Below are 20,217 nucleotides of genomic sequence, written 5' to 3' on the forward strand. Positions count from 1 at the left end.
AGCTAGGGGAGTACTGGAAGGAGGTGTTTAGGGTAATTTCCAAGGTGGTGCGTATGAAACTGGACCCGAGTCCTCAGGAGGCCATATTCGGGGTGTCGGACCAGCCAGGGTTGGAAACTGGTGCGGAGGCAGATATCATAGCCTTTGCCTCGTTGATCGGCCGAAGGCAGATCCTGCTGGGATGTAGAGCAGCCTCTCCACCCAGTGCCCAGGCGTGGCGGGGGGACCTGTTGGAATACTTGACCCTTGAGAAGGTTAAGTTCGAACTGAGGGGAAGCTCGGAGGGGTTCTACAAGTCATGGGCACTATTTATTATGCACTTTCAAGAACTGGATAACATTGAACATTAATTGGGGGTGGGGGGCTGTGTAGATTAAGGGTGACTGTGTAATCCCTGATTCCTTTTTGTCATTTGTTTATGTAAACATGCGGGCTGATGTTTGGGGGTTGGTGGGCGGATGGGATCGTTGTTATTATGGGGATTGACATATCTTGCTGATTATTGGTTATTGTTGATGGGTGTAAATGCGGGAGAAAATTGAAAAAGGAGAATAAAAATATTTTATAAAACAAAAAAAAAGTTTATGAAAGACAGCTTGTAGTGCTTTGGACTAGTCAGGTCCTGAGGTAATGAGGATGAGATTTTGGCAGCAGATGAGCCGAGGCAAAGCAGAGCCAAGGGATGCCTTCGAGATAGAAATAGTCAGTCTTCGAGATGCTGTAGATTTGGTATGGTGCCAGAAGCTCATCCTGAGGTCAGATAAGGTAGAACAGCAGACTGGTTAGTCTCAAGTGGTTGCCAGCAGAAGGAATTGGTGTTGGTGTCAGGAAACCAAAGATGCTGAGTCTTCACAGTATTAAATTGTCAAATCTCTGAAGTTTCAGTACTGAATATAGGATAAAGAGTTTGGTAATTTAGACAGTGGAGTGTTTGAGAGAGGTGGTAGCAAGGTAACATGTATGTCATCAATGTGCATGTGGAACTTCATATGATTTTGGAAGATGTCATCAAGGAAAATAGGTGAGAAATAGAAGGAGCCAAGGATTGATCCTTGGGAGACTGCAGAGTTCATGCCACATGAGTGAGAAATGCCATTTTAGGTGATTCTCTGGCTGTCACTGGTTGCGAATGGAGCCAGGCAAGGCCAGTCTCTTCCAAGTGAACAAATGTGGATAGTCATTGGAAAATGCTGTATTCGGCTGTGTCAAATTCTTGCAAGTATTTTCAGAAGCACAAAGTGGGGTAGTTTGTTGGGGAGGTGAAATGTTCAAAAGTCGAAGTGCTAGAGGAGCAGGGGGACAGATCAAGCTGTGATTTGGTGATTTTTTTTTTCTTTTTCAATCAAACGCATTTTATTCAAACTTGTATCAAAGTAGGTTACAGAAAATAAACACCCCGGGAAACATTCTTCCCAACAATCAACTATACAGTTTCTACAGATTTTTCTCCTTTCCCCCCCCCTCAAACACGGTCACAAACATCCCCCACCTTTTCTCAAACTCCCCTGCTGAGCCCCTTAACTCATACTTTATCTTCTCCAACCGTAGGAAGTCATACAGGTCACCCAGCCATGCTGCTACCCCCAGTGGCGATGCCGACCGCCACTCCAGCAAAATTCATCGCCGTGCAATCAGAAAGGCGAAGGCCAAGACATCGACCTTCCTCCTCTCCATGAGCTCTGGCTTCTCTGAAAACCCAAATATCGCCACCAAAGGGTCCGGGTCCACTCCCTCCTCCACTATCGTGGCTAAGACCGCAAACACTCCCGCCAAGAATCTTTCCAATTTTTCACAACCCCAAAACATGTGCGCATGATTCGCCCAAAACATGTGCGCATGATTCGCCCAAACCATGTGCACATGATTCGCTGGCCCCCGTCCACACCTCTCACACTCATCTGCTACCCCCTGAAAGAACCCACTCATTCTCGCCCGAGTCATATGCACCCTGTGCACCACCTTAAACTGCATCAGGCTCATCCTTGCACAAGAGGAGGTCCCGTTTACCCTTCGCAGTGCCTCACTCCATACTGCCCAATTGATCTCCATTCTCAACTCCGCTTCCCATTTCTCCTTGATTTTCACCACCCACTCGCCTCCCTGCTCCCCCAGCCACTTATATATATCCCCAATTCTTCCCTCCCCATCCACATCCGGAAGCAGCAGTCGCTCCAGCAGGGTGTATCCTGGCAATCTAGGGAACCCCTTCCAGACCTTTCGTGCAAAGTCCCTAACCTGTAGATACCTGAACTCACTACCCCTTGGTAGCTCTACCCTCTCCCTTAGCTCCTCCAGACTGGTGAACCCTTCCTCCAAATACAAATCCCTCACCTTGACCAGCCCCACTTCCCTTCACCTTCTGTATACACTATCCATCCCCCCGCCCCCCCCCCCCCCCCCCCCCCCCCCCCCCCCCCGGCTCAAACCCATGATTCTCGCACAGTGGCATTAGAACCGACATCCCTTCCGTCCTAAAATACCTCCTCAGCTGATTCCACATCTTCACCGTGGGTTGCACCACTGGGCTCCCTGAATACCTACTTGGAGCCATTGGCAATGCTGCCGTCACCATAGCCCTCAAACTAGACCTTACAAGATTCCTCTTCCATCCTAACCCACTCTACCCCTTCTCCTTCCCACCACCGCCACACCTTGCCCACATTCGCCGCCCAATAATAATGAAGCAAGTTTGGCAACGCCAACTACCCCCTGCTGCCTCTGCAACAGGGTCCTTCCCACCCTCTGCACTTTCCCCACCCATACAAGTCAGAGATGATTGTGTCCACTTTCAGAAAAAAGGCCTTTGGTATAAAGATCGGGAGAGCCTGAAAGATAAACAAGAACCTCGGCAGAATATTCATTTTCACCACTTGGACCCTCCCCGCCAACGTTAAGTGCAGTGTATCCCACCTCTTAAGATCCTCCCTGGCCTCCTCCACCAGCTTTGTTAAGTTCCACTTATGGAGCGCCGTCCATTCCCTCGCTACCTGAATCCCCAAGTACCTAAACCTATCCTCGCTACCGTAAGTGGCATCCCCCCTAAATTAGTCCACTGTGCCAGCGCATTCACCGGGAATACCTCGCTCTTCCCTACATTCAGCTTGTATCCCGAGAACCCTCTAAACTCCACAACAGGCCCATAATCCTTCCCATACTCTCCAACGGATCCGAAACATACAGCAAAAGGTCATTGGCATAGAGCGACACCCGATGCTCCCTCTGTCCCCTCATTATCCCTTGCCACTCTGCCGACCCCCTGAGAGCCATTGCCATTGGCTCTATGGCCAGCGCAAACAGCAGCGGCGACAGCGGGCACCCCTGCCTCGTACCCCTGTTTATGTCAAAGCTTTGTGAGCTCATATCATTCGTCCTCACCCTCGCTCTTGGCACCACATACAGGAACCGCACCCATGCCACAAATCTCGGCCCAAACCCAAAACTTCGAACAAGTACCGCCACTCCACCCGATCAAATGCTTTCTCCGCATCCATGGACACCACCACCTCTGGTACCAGAGCTCTCGACGGATTCATCACCACATTCAACAGCCATCTTATATTATTCGCGAGCTGCCTGCCCTTCTTCTGCAACCATCCCGTGACACAATCCTCCATTCTACCCGCCAACAACTTAGCCAATACTTTCACATCCGTGTTCAATAGTGATATGGGTCTATAGGATCCACATTCCACCGGATCCTTCCCTTTTTTGGGGGTTATTGCCTGCTTCATCGTGATTATTGCCTGCTTCATCGTCTCCGGAAACTCCCCCTTCTCCAGTGCTTCATTAAACGCCCCCAACAGATGTGGTGCCAGGTCCGCTGGGTAGAGCACCCCAAACCTGATCTGCCGCCGGTACAGCATCGCCTTGGCCTTGTTGAAACCTGCCCGCCATTTTGCCAACACCGCTCCGATGTCCTGATTAATCCGGACGTTATTTCCCCCCCAATCGCAGCTACACTTCTCCCTGGCCCACCATAGAATTTTCTCTTTCTCCACAAATTTATGGAGTCTCACGATCACTGCCGTGGCGGTTCCACAGCTCTAGGCTTTTGCCTCAGAGACAGATGCGCTTGGTCCACTTCATGTGCCTTAACTAGCACCCCTTCTGCCACCAGTCGCGTCAGCACCCTCAAGACATACCTCGTGGCACTCACACCTTCCACTCCTTCAGGCAGGCCCACTATTCGCAGGTTATGTCTTCTCAAGGTATTCTCTTGCTCCTCAACCTTTGCCCTCAGCATTTTACAAAGGTCTCCTAAGGGTCCCACCTCCACCTCCAGAGCCTCCACACGATCGCTGGGGTCCGAGATCACTCCTTCAATCTCCCGATTCTGTGATCCCTGCACCTCCAAACACCTCTCCTTCCACTCCAAAGTACTCTTCAGGGGTGCCACGGCTTCTGCAACGGCCTTTGCATGATCCTCATGCATTTCTTTCCTCTGTTTATGGAAATCCTCCTTGATAAAAGTCATCAGTGCCTGTATCTGGGGCCTTACAGCTTGCCCCTCCCCCGCCCGCATGCTGGAAGAAACTGTCTGTGAAGCACAAGACTGTTTCAACTTTCCAGCCAAACCTCTCACTGTTTTCTGCCGGGTCTGGTGATCAGAAGACATACCATTCCAGGGGTAAACTACTCCTCTGACATTCACCTAGCCTTTTCATCAAAATTCCACCTGGATCTGGGTAAAAAGAGTCCTTTTCTGTGACTTAGAACAGGAACAGCCCTCTATGTGACCAATCACTCCATGGTCACAAGCGGAAGTCCTGTAATTTGGTGATTATAGCTACGCCCAACACGCTGGCTGTTTTAGCAGGTGATAAATAGAGGCGAGCATTGGGGTCTTATGGGGTAACCTCAACCAGGTTTCAGATAAGGCAATAATGTAGTTGCAATCATCCATAAGAAGCCCACAGATGGCTTGTTCAGAAGTGACTGAGACATTGTGGAGGGTGATGTGGAAAGGGCCAGTGGTAGCTGATCTGCTGGCAGAGCCCACACAGACAACACTAAGAATGATGAGTGAGATGGGAAGAAGGTAGGAAAGAACAGCCCCAGTGGAAAACTGGGTGGGACTTTTTGCGAGAAAATAAGATAGGGCAATCTGGAAAGTTAAAAGGGCGGGGGTAGCCCACCTGCTTCGTAAGAGGACAGCGGCGAGGGAAATAGGGGGAGTTAGGGATGAAACGGGAACCACGGTGCAGAGAGCAGGGAAGGTAAATGAGGTGTTCAAGACCTTTTATGAGAGGTTATATAGGTCCCAACCCCCGGAGGGAAAAGAGGGGATGCAGCAGTTTCTGGACCAACTAAGGTTCCCAAGGGTGGAGGAGCAGGAGGTGGCAGGACTGGGGGTGCCAATTGGGGTGGACGAGGTGACCAAAGGGCTGAGGAACATGCAGGCAGGGAAGGCCCCGGGACCTGACGGGTTCCCGGTGGAATTTTACAGGAAATACGTGGACTTGTTGGCCCCGCTGCTGGTAAGAACCTTTGACGAGGCCAGAGAAGGGGGGACCTTACCCCCGACAATGTTGGAGGCGACGATATCACTAATCCTGAAGCGAGATAAAGACACGCTGCAATGCGGGTCTTATAGGCCTATCTCGCTCCTGAATGTAGACGCCAAGTTGTTGGCAAAAGTGCTGACAATGAGGATAGAGGATTGTGTCCCGGGGGTGGTGCACGAAGATAAGACCGGGTTCGTAAAGGGGAGACAATTGAATGTCAACGTGCGGCGGCTATTGGGGGTGATAATGATGCCCCCAGCAGAGGGGGAGGCAGAGATAGTGGCGGCAATGGATGCAGAGAAGGCATTTGATTGGGTAGAGTGGGAGTATTTATGGGAGGTGCTGAGGAGGTTTGGGTTCGGGGAGGGGTTTGTCAGCTGGGTTAAACTCCTTTATGGGGCCCCAATGGCAAGTGTAGTCACAAAGCGGCAAAGATCGGAGTATTTTCGACTACATAGGGGAACAAGACAGGGGTGCCCTCTGTCCCCATTACTGTTCGCGCTGGCAATTGAACCACTGGCCATAGCGCTGAGAGACTCCAGGAAATGGAGAGGGGTGGTTAGAGGGGGAGAGGAACACCGAGTGTCACTCTACTCAGATGACTTCCTGCTGTCTGTGGCGGATCCAGTGGGGGGGATGACAGAGGTCATGCAGATATTGAGGGAGTTTGGAGATTTCTCGGGATATAGGCTTAACATGGGAAAGAGTGAGCTTTTCGTAATACACCCTGGGGACCAGAGTAGAGGGATAGATGGCCTACCGCTAAGGAGAGTGGAAAGAAACTTCCGATACCTGGGGATTCAGATAGCCAGGAGCTGGGGAACCCTACACAGACTCAATCTGACTCGGCTGATGGAGCAAATGGAAGAGGATTTCAAAAGGTGGGATATGCAGCCGCTGTAACTGGCGGGCAGAGTGCAGGCGATTAAGATGATGGTCCTCCCGAGGTTCTTATTTGTGTTTCAATGTCTCCCTATTTTGATCACTAAGGCCTTTTTCAAGAAAATAGATAGGAGCATCATGAGCTTCGTGTGGGCAGGGAAAGCCCCGAGGGTAAGGAGGGGGTTCCTGCAACGTAGCAGGGACAGAGGGGGACTGGCGTTGCCGAATTTGGGCGACTATTACTGGGCGATGTGGCGATGATCCGTAAGTGGATGATAGAGGGAGAGGGGGCGGCGTGGAAAAGGCTGGAGATGGCGTCCTGCAAAGGAACGAGCTTAAAAGCGCTGGTGACGGCGCCACTACCGCTCTCCCCGAAAAGGTTTACCACGAACCCAGTGGTGGCGGCAACACTAAGTATCTGGGGGCAATGGAGGCGACAGAGGGGTGTGTTGGGAGCCTTGGTGGGGTCCCCGATCAGGAACAACCATAGCTTTGCCCCAGGGAGGTTGGACGGAGGGTTCCAGTGCTGGCACCGGGCAGGAATTAGGAGAGTGGGAGACTTATTTATAGACGGGACGTTTGCGAGCTTGGGAGCGCTAGAGGAAAAGTACGGGCTGCCCCCTGGGAACATCTTTAGGTATATGCAGGTGAGGGCGTTTACGAGACAGCAGGTGAGGGAATTTCCGCTGCTCCCGACACAGGGGATCCAGGATAGAGTGCTTTCGCGGTGTGGGTCGGGGAGGGCAAAGTGTCCGAAATATACCGGGAGATGAGAGAAGTGGGGGAGGAGCTGGTAGAAGAGCTGAAAGGAAAATGGGAAGAAGAGCTCGGGGAGGAGATTGAGGAGGGTGTGTGGGCTGATGCCCTAAGTAGGGTAAATTCCTCTTCCTCGTGTGCCAGGCTTAGCCTGATCCAATTTAAGGTGCTACATAGAGCACATATAACAGGAGCGAGGTTGAGCAGGTTCTTCGGAGTGGAGGACAGGTGCGGGAGGTGCAGGGGAAGCCTGGCGAACCACACACATATGTTTTGGTCGTGTCGGCACTGGAGGGGGAGTGGCGGGAGTGATCTCGAAGGTGGTGACGGTCCGGGTCAAGCCAAGCTGGGGGTTAGCTGTATTTGGGGTAGCGGATGAGCCGGGAGTGCAGGAGGCGAAAGAGGCCGATATTGTGGCCTTTGCGTCCCTAGTAGCCCGGCGAAGGATTTTACTCATGTGGAAGGAAGCGAAACCCCCCGGCGTGGAGGCCTGGATAAACGATATGGCACTGTTCATAAAACTGGGGCGGATGAAGTTTGCGCTGAGAGGATCGGCTCAGGGGTTCACCAGGCGGTGGCAACCGTTCCTCGACGATCTAGCGGAACGTTAGGGGGAAAATAGATAGCCAGCAGCAGCCCAGAGAGGGGGGGGGGGTAAATTGTTTTTGTTCTAGATGGGGTGAAGGGGCGGGGGGAGCACTATTTCGTGTTATTTTGTTAGTTCACTATTTTATTTAAACAATGTTATCTATCAGTTATCATGTTACCGTTTTTGTTGATTTGTAAGGGGGAAAAATTGTGGTTGAAAACTTTAATAAAATATATTTATATTAAAAAAAAGGGCTGGGGTAATGCCCCAGTGGGGTGACACCAAGAAAGGTGAAGGTTATACCAAGAAAGGTGGGGTGATAGCAAGAAAAGTGAGTCAAACCTGGGATAGCAGCAGGAGAGTAGAACGGTCAAAAGAATGCTGAAGAGTTGGGGTATGGTTTTGCATTAAAATTGACTTCTGGATGTCATATGATGACTCAGTATTTTATTAAGTAGGAATTGTCTTTACTCTCTACAGCAGCAATGGAAGTTGCTTGTTTCCTGGCCTGAGAATTGTCTAGTAGTATCAAAGTTTATTATCTAATAGTGATGTCAGGGTTGCTCTGAGGTCGAGTGTGCACATTGGGTGCAATGCGAGAATTCAGGATGCTTCCTGGATAACCATTTGTGCAGGATGTGTCATCAGTTGCAGCAGCTTCAGCTCTGGGTTTCAGAGCTTGCAGCAGCTGGCATCACAGTGGTGCATATGTATGAGATTGAGAGCTACATGAACAGCATGTTTATAGATGTGGTCACCCGATGGCTTAAGAGTATGCAGGGAGAGAGGGCATGGGTGATGGTCAAGAAGAATCAGGCTGGTAATGCAGGAGTTCCCTGAGTGCATCCCACGCTCCAGCCAGTATTCTGTTCCGAATACTGATGAGAGTGATGGTTCATCTGGGGAGTGCAGCCAGAAACAAGTCCATGACACCACTGGTGGCTCAGCTAGGGAGGAAGGCACAAGTAAGATTGGAAGAGCAATAGTGGTAGGTGATACAATAGTAAGAGGAATAGGCAGACATTTATGCGGACACAAACAAGAATCAGATGCTGTAATGTCATCCTGGTGCCAGGGTCAAGGATGTCACAGGCTACAGGGCACCAGGGGAGGGAGAGTTAGGGTTAACAGCCAGAAGTCGTGTTCCATATTGGTACACATGACAAAGGCAGGAGAAGAATGTGGTCCTGCAGTCAGAATTTAGGGAGCTAGGTAGGAAATTAGCAAGCATGACCTCAAAGGTAGTAAGCTCCAGGTTATTCACAGTAGCACATGCAAAGGAGTATTGAAATAGGAGGATGAAGCAGATTAATACATTGCTAGAAAGATGGTGCAGAAAGTAGGGTCTTAGATTCCTGGGATATTGGAGCCGGTTCTGGATGAGATTAGACTTGTACAGGCTGGATGTTTTGCACATAAATAGAGCCAGGACTGAGTTCCTTGCAGGGCGATTTGCTAGTGCAATTGTGGAGGCTTTAAACCATCCTGGTCAGGGTGTGGGAACCAGGAAGTAATATTGGAGAGGAATTCCAAAAGCCACAGAATACTGGGAAAGATAGATAGCATTAATTTAGGAAATGGTAAGTTATGAAGTGGGTTACGAGTAAGGGACAAAGTAATAAGAAATTAAGAAGTAATAAGATTGGTGAGTCACAGGCTCAGATTGCCATGTGGAAATGCAATGTTGTGCCTAAAATTAGACCTGGCTCAAAGTTTGGCAGGACTGGGTATTAAATATTCCTGGATAGAAGATGTTTAGGAAAGGGAGAGGGATGGCTCTATTGGTTACAGAGAACATTTGCAATGCTAGAATGCAACGTTGTCTCAGGGGTCAAGGACAGAATCTACTTGGTTCGAGTTAAGGGACAAGTAAGGCACAGTTACATTGCTTGGTGTAGTCTATAGGCCACCAACTGTGGGAAAAATGTAGAGGAACACATTTTCAAGGAAATTACACAGATGTGCAAAAATGATATAGTTGTAATGGGTGACTTATTGGGATAGCAGTAATAAAGGGTAGAGTGGGGTAAGAGTTCCTGGAATGTGTTGAAGAAAAGTTTCTTTAGTATGTTTGCATTCCAATGCGGAAGGGGGCAGTGCTAAACCTGATTCTTAGAAATGAGATGGGCCAAGTACATCAAGTGTCAGTAGAAAAATATCTCGGGAACAGTGATCATTGTATCATCAGGTTTAGAATGGATGTGGTGAAGGATGAAGAGCAACCCAGAAGAAGAAAGGGTAATTGAGCAAAAGCCAACTTGAATGGGTTTGGGCAGGCAAACTGGAATTAATGGTTGGCGGGGAAAGAGTTAATTGGACACTGGCCTACCCTTAAAGATATAGCTTGGGCACAGTTAAGGTATATTCCTATGAAAGGAAAAGAGGGCAAGCAAATCCAGAGCTCCCTGGATATCAAAAGGATTAGAATTGAAGGTGACAAAGAAAAAGCGTGCAGATATTGGGTGGAAAATAACACCAAGGACCAGGCTGAATATGGAAAGTTCAGAGGGGGAAGTGAAAAAACAGTTCAGAGAATCTAAAATAACAGTATGAAAAGAGTCTGGTAGCTAACATAAAAGGAATCCCAATGTCTTTGACAAGCACATAATAATAAAAGGATGGTAAAAAGAGGACTGGGGAGACTTCCGGTGACGGCGGGCGGGAGGCGGCCGCACAATGGAGAGCCCCCGCTCAGGAACGGCAATTTCAGGGCTTTAAGCCCGATCCCAGGGTCCGCGGAGGCGGCAGAAGAAGGGAGAAGGCACGGAGGAGGCACTGAGAAGACACAGGAGGGGAAAAAACCCCAAAGAAAATGTTGAGGGTGAGCAGAAAAACGGCCGAAAAAAACCCAGCTGGAGGTCCGTCGGGGAGTGGAAAGGTCATCGCGGGGTCACCAGGAAAAATGGAGGCTGGAGCACCAGGGAAGGCCGCACTGCTTACGGCTGAAGAAGTAACCAAGGTGATGGCTGCGGAATTTGAAAAGCAGTTGGCGCAGATTGCGAAATGCATGGAGATGGCGAGGAAGGAGATGAGGGAGGCTTTGAGTGTGCATGTGGAGGAGGCGGTTTCCCCGGTGAGGACGGAGGTGGCGAGCGCAGTGGCGGAGGTGCGAGAGCAAGGGGAGGCGCTGAAGGAAGTGGAGGAGATATTATTGCAGCACGGTGATCAACTTGCCTCGATGGGGAAAGTGATGCGGAAGGTGATGGATACTAACAAGGATCTGCAAGGAAAAATGGAAGACCTGGAAAATAGAACCAGGTGACAGAACTTGAGGATTGTGGGGCTGCCCGAAGGAGTTGAAGGACCGAAGCCGACTGAGTATTTTGCCGCGATGCTGGCAAAACTACTGGGGGAGGGGGAGGACCCCTCCCGATATGAACTGGATCGGGCTCATCGGTCGTGGAGGCCTGTACCAAAGGCGAGTGAGCCGCCAAGGGCAGTAACTCTGTGCTTCCGTAGGTACAGGGTGAAGGAGAAGGTCCTGAGCTGGGCCAAGCAGAAGCGGGTGGTGCAGTGGGCTGGAGCTGGTATACGTGTATACCAGGACTTTACGGTGGAGCTGGCAAGGAGGCGGGCTGCCTTCAACCGGGTGAAGAGGGCACTGTACATTAGCAAGGTGCGGTGCGGCATTGTATATCCAGCGAAGCTGAGGGTGACTTACAAGCTCTGGGACTTTTATTTTGGAACGGCGGAAGCAGCGGAGGAGTTTGCGAAAGCAGAAGGACTGTGGCAGAACTGACAAACTGAGGAATGGCCATGTGCCGATGTAACCTCATGACTGTATTTTCTTCTTTTTTGTATCACTGCGTGCGGGTGTAGAGATTAAAGGAGCCAAGGTGGTATATATTTGGACGAGGGAAGGGACGGGACTTTTACTCGAAATGAGAGTTCTTTGGGGTGTAGGTGGATAGGTGGGGTTTGTGTGCTAAAAGGGGATCTTTGGGCTTTCCTGGGGCCGGGCAAGTGGGAAAGGGACCCGGGCGGGGGCCTCCACGCTGGCCGGTGTGTGCCGGCCAGTGAACGGGAGTGAGGTGGGGGGAGGGGCTGCGGCCATCGGAGCCTGGCAGAACAGGGTCCGAGTGGTCTAGCCGGGGTAGAAAGTTGGGGGGGGAAGGAACCGAGGGTAGGGGGAGGAGTTTTACAAGAGGCAGTGGACGAGAGGAGCTGGAGACCTGGGGTGGGGGGTGGGGGGGTGGGAGCTGTGTAAGATTAAGGGTGACTACGGGTAATCCCTGATTTATTTTTGTCATTTGTTTATATAAACATGCGGGTTGGGGGTTGGTGGGTAGATGGGATTGTTGTTGTTATTATGGGGACTGACATATCTTGCTGATTATTGTTTATCGTTGATGGATGTAAATGTGGGAGAAAATGTGAAAATGGAGAATTTAAAAAATTTAAAAAAAACAGAGGACTGGGGCTGATTATGGGTCACAAGAGGGATTCATGTTTAGAACATAGAACATAGAACATTACAGCGCAGTACAGGCCCTTCAGCCCTCGATGTTGCGCCGACCTGTGAAACCACTCTGAAGCCCATCTACACTATTCCCTTATCGTCCATATGTCTATCCAATGACCATTTGAATACCCTTAGTGTTGGCGAGTCCACTACTGTTGCAGGCAGGGCATTCCACGCCCTTACTACTCTCTGAGTAAAGAACCTACCTATCGAACATAGAACAGGAGGCAGGGAGTATAGCTGAGGTGTTAAATTAATACTTTGCGGCAGCACGGTGGCGCAGTGGGTTAGCACTGCGGCCTCACGACGCCGAGGTCCCAGGTTCGATCCCGGCTCTGGGTCACTGCCGTGTGGAGTTTGCACATTCTCCCCGTGTTTGCGTGGATTTCGCCCCCACAACCCAAAAGATGTGCAGGGTAGGTGGATTGCCCACGCTAAATTGCCCCTTAATTGGAAAAAAAAATGAATTGGGTACTCTAAATTTTTTTAAAAAGAAGAAAAAAATTAAGACTTTGCATCTGACTTTACCAAGGAAGAAGATTACTGCTCAGGTTTTGGTGAAAGAGGAGGCAATTAAACAGTTGAACAGTTTAAAATTGATAAAGCAGTTATTGGATAGGCTGTCTACACTTAAAAGTTGAAAAGACCCCAGGACCATATGAGATGGCTCAAAGGGTACTGAGGGAAGTAAGTGTGGAAATTGCAGATGCATTGGCAATCATTTTACAGTCTTCCATAGACCCACGGTGGCATCAGAGGATTAGAAATTTGCAAATGTTGCACCCTTGTTCAGAAAAGGGTGCGAAAGTAAACCCAGCAACTACAGGCCAGTCAGTTTAACTTTAGTTGTGGGAAGCTTCTAGAAACCGTAATTTGGAACAAAGTTAATGGTCACTTGAGCAAATGCAGGTTAATTAAGGGAATCCAGCATTGATTTGTTAACGGCAAATCATGTTCAACTAACTTGCTGGAATCTTTTGAAGCGGTGAATGCTGTTGATGTGGTTTACGTAGACTTCCAAAGGGTATTTGATACAGTGCCGCACAACAGATTTGTATAGCTCATGGAATAAAAGGGGCAGTAGTAGCACGGATACAAAGTTGGCTGAGTGGCAGGAAACCGAGAGTAGTGGTGAATTGATGTTCTGGAGGAAGGTTTGTGGTGTAGTTGCTCTGAGATCGATGTTTTTCCTGATATATTTTAATGACCTAGGTCTTGGTACACAGGGCACAATTCCAAAATTTGCAGATGATGTGAAAGTTTGAAGCATTGTGAGGAGGATGCTGTAGACTTTCAAAAGGACATAGATAGACAAGTTGGTGGAATGGGCGGACAAGTGGAAGATGAAATTTAATGCAGAGAAATGTGAAAATTTAATAGGAAGGACACAAAAAGACATAAAATAAAGACTATAATTTTAAAGTGGGTGCAAGAGCAGAGGAACATAAGTCAATGAAGGTGACAGAACAAGTCAAGAGTTTTTTCTTTGTTCTTTCCATGGGGTGCAGGTACCACTAACAAAGTCAGCATTAGAACCGAGTGGCTTGCCAAACCATTTCAGAGGGCAGTTAAGAGTCAACCACACTGGTCTGCGTCTAGATTCACATGTAGTTTCTCCCTGCGTCTGCGTGGGTTTCCTCCGGGTGCTCCAGTTTCTTCCCACAGTCCAAAGATGTGCAGGTTAGGTGGATTGGCCATGCTAAATTACCCCTTACTGTCTAAAGAACAGGTTAGTTGAGGTTATGGGGATAGCGCGGGGGAGCCTAGGTCGGCTGCTCTTTTGGAAGTTCGGTGCAGACTCAATGGGCCGAATGGCCTCCTTCCACACTGTAGGGATTCTATGATACTGTGAGGAATTTCAGTTGCGTGGTTATATTGGAGAAGATGTGACTATTTTCCTTGGAGAAAGGTAGGTTGAGGGTTATTTTAGAGGTATTCAAAATCATGCAAGGTCTGGACAGAGTAGATAGGGAAAACTGTTTCCATCGGTGGAAAGATTGAGAATGAGAGGGCACAGATTTAAGCAGCGGTGACATGAGAGAAACTAGTGGTTAAGAATGGTTAAAATCTGGAATGTGCTGCCTGAGAGTGTCGTCGCAGTAGGTTCACTTGAAGCATGCAAGAGGGAATTGGATTACTATTGGAAAAGGGAAAATGTGCAGGCTTACAGGGAGAAAATTCAGGGAGAAAGCAGGGGAATGGCATTAGGTGTATTGCTTATTCAGAGAGTTGGTGCATACATGACGGACTAAGTGATGACCTTCTATGCTGTAAAAACTCTGTAATTCTGAGTTCCAAATTAGTCCCATGGCAACTTTTCTTGACATTTAAAGATCAAACAGAAACATAATCACTATTAACGTATTTGAGAGTTGAAATTATGAATGGAGCCATTCATAACATTGTACTTAATTAATTATACTAGATAACATTCAGATTCTCAAGACACCCACCTCCAACTTTATTTTCTACATTGTATTAGGCGAGGAGACAATATATCATTTATTTTACACTTTGAGCATGGTGTCTATATTTTCAGTAATTAGTATGTTGATATTCTTATAAAATTATGTTTTTAAATCACAGTAAATGTTTTCTGGCATATATTATATTGAACACCTAATCGAACATTAAAACTTAATTTTCCTCCTCCTGCGAAACTGTGTGACTGCAAAAGGATCAATTTGCTGATAAAAGTTGATATTCCAAGGCTATTGCAAGACAATATGGGTGGAATTTTAACTGCTGGAAAGTGGGGGTGTTTGGTGGTGGATTATAGCGCTAAAAAGTGGCAGCAGGTCGGAAATCCGACATGATTCTGCCCACTTCCAGGTTTCACCGGAACAGGATTGGAGGTGAACAGCAAACCACTGTGGATCTGTTGGGTAAGTTATTTGAACAATCCAAGAGGAATACCATGACTCCGGAATGAAGGGATAAACCAGGAAAGTTCAGGCCAGTCAGTCTAACCTCAGTGGTGGCGAAACTATTGGAAGCAATTCTGAGAGACAGAATTAATCTGCGTTCAGAGAGGCAGGGATTAATCGAGAACAGTCAGCGTTGTTTTGTTAATAAGGATGTGGAGATGCCGGCGTTGGACTGGGGTAAGCACAGTCTTACAACACCAGGTTAAAGTCCAACAGGTTTGTTTTGAATCACCAGCTTTTGGACCACAGCTCCTTCCTCAGGTGAATGAAGAGGTGGGTTCCAGAAACATATATAGACAAAGTCAAAGATGCAAGACGATACTTTGAATGCGAGTCTTTGCAGGTAATTAAGTCTTTACAGGTCTAGACAGTGCAACTGGAGACAGGGATAATCACAGGTTAAAGAGGTGTGAATTGTCTCAAGCCAGGACAGTTGGTAGGATTTTGCAAGCCCAGGTCAGATGGTGGGGGGTGAATGTAATGCGACATGAATCCAAGGCCCCGGTTGAGGCCATAATCATGTGTGTGGAACTTGGCTATAAGTTTCTGCTCGGCGATTCTGCGTTGTCACGCGTCCTGAAGGCCGCCTTGGAGAACGTTTACCTGAAGATCAGAGGCTGAATGCCCTTGACTGCTGAATTGTTCCGCGACTGGAAGGGAACATTCCTGCCTGGCAATTGTCGCACAATGTCCGTGCATCTGTTGTTAATAAGGGAAAGCCATGTCTGACCAACTTGATTGAACTTTACAAAGAGGTGACCAGGTATGTGGATGAGGACAATGTATTTGATGTAGTCTACTTGGATTTCAGCAAGTTCCACATGGGAGATTGATAGCGAAGGTAAGAGCCCAGGGGATCCAAGGAAATTTAGCAAATTGGATCAAAAACTGGCTGAGAGACAGGAAGCAGGGAGTGATGGCCAAGGCGTATTTTTCTGACTAGACACCTGTGTCCAGTGGTGTCCCGCAGGGATCAGTAATGGAACTTTTGCTGTTTGTGGTTTATATAAATGATTTAGACATGATTGTAGGATGGTTGATCAGTAAGTTTGTGGATGATACGAAAATTGGTGAGGTGGTAAATAGTGAGGAGGATAGCCTCATTATAGGAGGAATTAGACGAGCTGATCAGTGGCAAATGGAATTCAATCCTGATAATTGCGAGGTAATGCACTAGGGTAGGACAAGCAAGGCAAGGAAATACATGATGAACAGCAGGACTCTGGGAAGCACAAGATCAGAGGGACATTGGTGTGCATGTATACCAGTCCCTTAATGTAGCAGGGCAGGTGGATAAAATGGAGGCATATGGTATAATTGCCTTTATTAACTGAGGTATAGAGTTTAAGAGCAGGGAGATTATGCTGGAACTGTATTAAGCATTGGTTAAGCCACAGCATATAATATTGTATGCAGTTCTGCAATCCACAATATAGGTGGGATGTGATAGCACTGGGAAGGGTGCAGAGGAGATTTACCAGGTTGTTGCCTGCGCTGGAGAGTTTTAGTTATGAAGAGAGATTGGATAGACTTGAGTTGTTTTCCTTGGAGCAAAGGAGACTTGGTGGGATATGATTGAGATGTATAAAATTATGAGGGGCATAGATGGAGTAGACAGGAAGGAACCATTTCCCTTGGTGGAGGCATCAATGACCAGGGACATATATTTAAGGTAAGGGGCAGGAGGTTTAAAGGGAATTTGAGGAAAAGCTTTTTCAGCCAGAGAGTGATGGGAGTCTGGAACTCACTGCCTGAAAGGGCGGTGGAGACAGGGATCCTCATAAAATTTAACAAGTATTTAGGTGTGCTCCTGTGATGCCAAGGCATACAAGGCTATGGGCCAAGTGCCGGAAAATGGGATTTTTACAGTTGGTGGTTGATTTTTGACCGGTGCCAACACAATGGGCCGAAGGGTCTTTTTTGTGCCGTCGACCCCTATGACTCTATGACGCTAGGTTTCCAGGCAATTGACTGTTGATTTAAGCCAGAGCTCTGGCTTTAACAGCCAGAGTTTGGGTTTCATGAGCTGTGTGAAACTTCCCAAGTGCAACCAGGCAAGAGAACAGCAAACAGACTGGGAAACCTTCATGCATTGAAACTGAGGAGCTGTAGCCCTTCCCTGGTGAAAGGATGGTGCCCATTGCTCTTTTCACAAATTATTTCAAATTTCTTGGCTATCAGTTTATTCACCTTGATCTTCGCTCACCTTCATCTGTGCTTGCCGACTGTCAGTCTTCACTGTGATTGGAGATGCCTGCATTGGACTGGGGTGAGCACAGTAAGGTGTCGTATAACACCAGGTTAAAGTCCAACAGGTTTGTTTCGAATCTTTAGCTTTAGGAGCACAGCTCCTTCATCAGGTGAGAGCATCCGTCTTCACTGGCATTGGAGCAGCTCATGTAATTCCACCTTGCACTTCTGATGAACTAAAGGAACAGCTCTATCAACAGCACCAGAAGTAACACCAATTGGAGTCACACTGCATTTTCCAGCAACTGCAGTGTAATACCTTCACCAAGGCCAATAACTTCCTTTATTAAAGTAACAAAAAGGGCTGCTACGGCGGCTTACAACACTTGTGTCCCAGCCCGCAGACCTACAGAACTTCCGCCATGCACCTCTTATTGGGCAAGTCTCCGCCTGCTCAATAGGGAAATTCATATTCCATTAAGATGATGGGGAAACCTATTGCCGATCCCTCGTGTCCGTTGTGGTCATCATCAAATTCCCCCACTTCCCGCCCCCAAGTCCTATTCTCCCTCAGCACTCCTTCTGCTTCTTCACAGTCAGCATGAGGTCCAATGAGGGTGGAACAAGATCTGGAGCTGTGAACCGGATTCAAGATCTTCGCTTCCAGAGGGCAAGCCGAAGAGTTACCAATGTGGATTCCTTCTCGGTGTCTGCTACCGACGAAGCACCTTCCTCTGTTTCTTTTTTGGAACCTGAATCCTCGTCATCAGGGGACACATGGTTCTCTGTGGGCGGTAGCCCTGCACAGCCGACAGATATCTTTTGTGGCCGGTGGTGAGGCTTGTACAGGGACGGATGCATTACTTCTAAGGTGTCTAGGTGGTGAAGACCTTATCTTGGACCGTCACTTTGTGAGGAATGGGCCCAAATTTTTCCAATATGACTCTGTGGACCCAACTGAAGCCATCTCCAAAGTTCCTCATGTAGACTAGGCCAATTGTCTTGAATATTCTTTCAGATCTCACAGAATCATAATTTATTTTCTGATTCTCTTGCTGGGACTTTCACCCTCACTGCCAGGGAGGACACCTGCTGCTATATAGGACAGGGGGGATGGACACAGTGATCGAGCTCAAAGGAGGGGGTGAATCCCAACAGAGTACCTTAAAGCAGAGGATTAACTCTCTTCACATGTGTGAACTCAAGTGCCTCAGAACACTCAGGCTCTTCCAGCAGATCATTGCCAATATTTACAGCCTCCTGGAACAAGACCTACTTCCCAATGGACCAGGTGGACGTACAGTACCTGTGCCTGTGAAGGCAACTACCAGTGAAGGACGAGCCCACTCCCCCAGTGCTCTGCCTCATCCTACTCTATTCAGTATGGAAAGAATGCAGAGTGATGAGAGTGTGAGAAATGGATTATGTGGAAAGAAGTAAGGAAAGCATTTTTTGAGTGTGACTGCGAGGCTAGTGTGTGAGATGACTCAAAATTAAGGATGTGAGATTTTTGGCTGTTCAGATGGATACGTGAGGAGGTGGCTGAAGAGAGAGGAATGACTGTAGTTGCAAGTGCTTTAGTCTGAGTAGTGTTGTGCAGGAGAAGGCTGAGGAAGTCAAAGTGTAGCTTGGCATCCGGATGTGTTGTGCCACTCACCTGTCATGTCTTCCTGATATCTTTGAATCTCTGGGGACACAGTCTGCAGAATCAAGCAACTACCCTCCTGCTCATTTTCTGGGATACTTCAATCTATGACTGCTTGTTTTGAGAAACTGTCCTCTTCCTCCCATCCTTGGCAAATACCAGTTTCAGTTCTTGATTCGGACAAAAGTCCAAGAGCTTGGGGAGCAGACTTCCCCGGTATCCTTTCCATTCCAGTAATTGTTGAAGCCTCAAGAATCCATATACAGTCCATATATTCAGAACTCTAACTTGGTCCCTTGAACTAGAAATCCTTCCTTTGATGGATTCAACAAACCATTCCATGCACACACTCTGGTCAGGAAATGTAGAAGCAGGCTGCTAATGTTGTGGTTCAATTAAAGAGCCATGACAATGTCCTCAGAAGTTCCCAATGGTTTCCCAACCCACTGTAGGCCCCTCCATTTCAACTCTCATTTCAAGTTTTTTGCCCTATTGAAGATATGTCAGCATTTGGTAATTGCCTGTTGTCCCTTCCACAAAAAGGGATGGTAGTTGGAGGGTAGGTGGTGATGCAGAGAGAATGTCACTGGACTAGCAATCAAGAAGCACATGGCTACTACATGGGTTAAAATCCAAACATGGTCACCGGTGGAATTTAAATTCAATTAATACATCTGCAATTAAAAGCGAGTCCCAGTAATGGTGACCACAAAACTAGCATCACTTGTTGTAAAACCCCATTGGGTTCACTGATGTTCTTTAGGGAAGGAAATCTGTCATCCTTACCTGGCCTACATGTGACTCCAGACCCACAGCAATGTGGTTGACTCTGAACCTCCCACCGAAATGGTCTAGAAAACCACTCAGTTCAAGAGCAAATACTGGACTTGCCAGTGACGGCCACATCCTGTGAAAGGATTCATTTTTTAAAACAGTGCTTTATGTTATAGCTTTTACTTTCTGGAATATATTTGACTAGTGTGCCATCAGTACACACCCTTGGAAAAATAAATAAAATTTGACATACATGAAGTGGGAGGAGGAGATGAGGGAGCGGTATTTGAGGCGGGGTTATGGAATGAAGCCCTGCGAAAGGTAAATTCGACCTCCTCATGTGAGAGACTAAGCCTCATTCAGTTTAAAGTGGTGCACAGAGCGCACATGACATGTCGCGGATGAGTCGGTTGTTTCTGGGGGTAGAGGATAGATGCGGGCGGACTCCATGGGACTGGCTAATCACACCCATATGTTCTGGGCCTGCC

General features: G+C 48.0%; 1 protein-coding gene across 8 annotated transcripts in view; it reads left to right on the plus strand.

Annotated features, from left to right (window-relative positions):
* LOC140425346 (triple functional domain protein) overlaps positions 1-20,217 on the plus strand; it is an 801,905-nt gene that overhangs the window by 492,954 nt on the left and 288,734 nt on the right. The window lies entirely within an intron of this gene.

Source organism: Scyliorhinus torazame, chromosome 6 (genome assembly GCF_047496885.1).
Source record: "Scyliorhinus torazame isolate Kashiwa2021f chromosome 6, sScyTor2.1, whole genome shotgun sequence".
NCBI lineage: Eukaryota > Metazoa > Chordata > Chondrichthyes > Carcharhiniformes > Scyliorhinidae > Scyliorhinus > Scyliorhinus torazame.